We start from the raw sequence: 3820 nt of genomic DNA, 5'->3' as shown, positions 1-3820 counted from the left end.
TATATACAGTAATAAATAATGAATGTTGGATTAGTCATTAAGGTGAAAATGTCTGTTCCTTTCCATCACAAATACACTATTTTTTGACTACTACAGTCACACTTTGGAATATAAATTTGTTCTTTTTAGTGTGGGCTGCAGTGACATCATTAGGAAAAAAAGGCTGCTTCTGTCTTGGAAACAGGATGTTTTTATCAGTTATCAGTGAAAAGAAGCCCACAGAGACCCCTCAACGCTCTGCCCCACATGCATATACTCATGCACTCAAAAAACACACAAACACACACATTCACATCTACCTTAAAACCGTTGCCACTTAGAGGAGAGCCTGAACCAATCAGAAAATGGAGTTTAAAAGAGAAGGAAGTTAGTGTGGTCACACTGTATGTGCTCATCATCAGCGCTGACAGAAATAGCTTTGTCAGAGAGTAAACAACACAGCCCATTCATAAAAGAGAAAAAGAAAAAGAAAAAAAGCCAATGAACGCCTACTCCCCTGCAGTGTAAAATGAGGGGAAGAAAGAGATAAAAACAAGAAAAGATATAAGCCCATGCAAGTGTACAGACTGAGATGAGCACAAAAAGAGATGGAAATATAGACAGGCAAACAGAAAGTGTAGTTTGAGACATGGGGCTGCAGTTCAAGTAAAAAAGAAAGCCTGATGATGACAGCACATCCTCGTCACTGTTGGTTCCACTTCCTTGGTTTGGAAAACACCAGAAACCTACGTCACGTGGTGAGGTACTGGTTTCCAACTCTCACTCTTTCTCTGTAAGTCAGACACTGACACATTCACACACTCACACAGATCTATATACATTCAGACTGTACTACCACTGATGGGTGTACAGTGCGCAGCAGCTCTCATAACACAGTGCTTAATGCACCCATGTGTGCTAACTAGAGTCTAAAGCTGTTTCCCAGCCCACACATTGTACCATTACACAAATTACTTTCCACTCATACACATAACAAACGCACATACAACATGCTTGCCACATAAAACCAGATAAGGAAATTGTTAAACGTTGTTAGGTTACTTGCATGTGTACAATGTACCAAAAAGAGGAAGTGATGCAAACTGCAGTCTATATTTAGAGCAGCCATATCACTTCTCTTTCCAGGATTAGCACACACACAAAGTACAGATGTGTACAAATGTGCAACACAGAAGAAGACCCAGTGAAAGTGCACACATCCTTGCCACAAACACCCACACTGTCTTCCAGTGGTGGATGTGATGCAATATGTACAAGTAAGTTGCAGGTAAAATTCTCCTCATGTGGGAACCTGCAGCCAACACACTTCCACTCATTTCTATTCATGTGGTGGAGCAACTAAATCTGGTTTAAACAGGTAACAAGTGCAAAGACAATCAATGTATCTGTAGATTTATTCAGATGTACCCACATACTGTTTCAGAACAGCAACAACAAACAAACTCATCAGCATCTCTCCAGTCCTGCTGTCTGAAAGGCCCCACAGGAATGCCCAGGTGATAATGCTGTGTCATTGCAGTACTGATGTCATATGATTGTCATGGCACGAAGAGCAGAGTGGGTGTTTTCACTTCCATTTACATCACATGGTAGCAGGATGAAACCACCAAGTGAGACTCAAGTGGGTGGTGTTGTCTCTACCTTAATCAGTGGACCACAAACTGGCTCACTGTGTGACCAGAAGATTAAGAGAAAAAAAGGTAGACCGACCAGCAATCCTGGTCTTACAGGTTTAATCTCAGTCCCCACAGGATTGTGTGACTATCGACAGAGCTGGGATCATTGTCATGCACCAGGAATGTCAGTGCTACCTAAGTCTGATGTGAGGTTTCATTTAATTTTGATGAATTAAATAAAATAAGCACAAACCACCACTGCACAATAAAAACAGCATTTTTACTGCCAATCATTTGCTTTTGGATTAATTTTCCCACAAGTTTCCATTTGTTTTTAGATGAAGAGAAAACCTACCTGCCCACAGTTTTGTGCAGAAAACCAAAACCAGAAGAATCAGGAAGCAAACAGAAGACCTGGACGTCACACTGTAACTGTGATACTGAAGTTTCTTGCACTAAAAAGGCTGTTGTTTAGTACTTCTTGAGAGGTTGGAGTTTTTTACAAGCACTATGAATGCATCAACAAACAGAGTTTTCCAAACTGTTCCATTTTGGAAATGCATTACCCCATGATCACGTAATGCTGACAGACTAATAAATGCAGCTAACTTGTTCTGAGATGAACCAGCTGTCACGTTATGTCACTATAAATGTGACTTATGTTGTGTCACAGCATAAATTAAATTAAACTACTTGAATGGTGGGAAATCTGTACAAAAGCATTGTGATAATGAGGCATTTTGTCCTTTTTTTTTTTTTTTAATTATTATTATATAATGAAGGGTCTCATTCAGCACGTAAAATAATTACGAAATGTTTTCTTTGGCTCTGAGAGAGCTTTGACATGACTAAGAAAAACTAAACTCTGGCTGAGAGCCTGAATTACAAGTGTTTTGAAGTAATGGGCTTGTACTGTACTAAACATGGAAGGCTGAATATATTATAATACTGTAGTGTTGTTTGATGTGAAGTTTGATGCAAACAGTAACAAGAAGTAATTATCTCTATGCTAAAACAACTGAAAGGTTCTAATTTATCATTTCTCCCATAGTTTACTCTACCAGAACATCATCACTGTAAAACCCTTAAAGATTTAATCTGGACTGAAACCTAAAACTTAAATACAAAATAGAAAATTTACTGTCCCACAAGGTAACTCCACAAGAGGTAAAAAGGAGGTAAATCAGACGGTTTTTCTGGTGTTCTGGTCACTGGAGACAGATGGACAGGGAGTAAGGATGTTTTTGATTCTGAACTGCATTTTTTTTAGAAACTCCAACCATCCCCAAACACAGTCATAAGCACACATACTTAGCACAAGTGCAAGGGGCAAATCCCTTAGCCCCCCTAAGGCGCACCTCTGGGGGGGTTAATGGAAGCACTCATTCACCCTGATACTTTCCTCCTCCCTGAAGCTCATCTTCCACTACCCCTTGCATCCCACTCCCCTTGTTTCCCCACTCCACCAGAGTTTTCCGCCTCAGCGGATCAAGGAGAGGCGGGTAGCAGGGCTGCTCACCAGCGTCTACAGTCTACACAGGAAAATGGGTCAGATAGAGGAAGTGATGAGGAGTGTATCTTTACCACCAAGTGGTACAAATCTGGGGGGAGGGGTGTGTGTGCGTCTGTCTGTTTAGAGGTGATTGGGGTTAGATGATGGTGAAAGTCCCCAGGGTGTCATCACTCATAGACACATGCTGCTGGAGCTTCAATCTCACCAACACTTTTTGATTCTTTGCTACAAACCTGACCTCTGGACCACTGAAAATTCTATTTTGTCAAAGTCAACATGAAAAAAGTAAAGTTAACTAAGACTAAAAAACTAGTCTAAAACTAGGTGCATTTTAGGACTGCTCATTTCTTTCATCCATCTGTGCAGGATAAACAGGGTCCTAATTTTATCTTGTCAACAAGTAACTCTATTTTGACACTGAGTTTTAAATCTGTCATATACGTCGTTGTGCATGTGGGCGTCTTTGTTGTGTGTGCGCAAACGTGTTGATGAGCGTATGTGTGAATGGTGTTGGTGCGTAGGAGACAGTTACGTGTTTTGGCTTATAACATGGCTGTTGATGGCTAGAGTTGTCATGACAATTTAGGACTTCACCATGGTGACCATGACTGGACACACAGATACACACATATACACACAAGAGCTGACAAGAGGACAGTTTCAATCCAGTGCTGAAGAACATTTCCTAAAT

Source organism: Melanotaenia boesemani, chromosome 6 (genome assembly GCF_017639745.1).
Source record: "Melanotaenia boesemani isolate fMelBoe1 chromosome 6, fMelBoe1.pri, whole genome shotgun sequence".
NCBI classification, from domain to species: domain Eukaryota; kingdom Metazoa; phylum Chordata; class Actinopteri; order Atheriniformes; family Melanotaeniidae; genus Melanotaenia; species Melanotaenia boesemani.
This window is presented reverse-complemented; position numbering follows the sequence as displayed.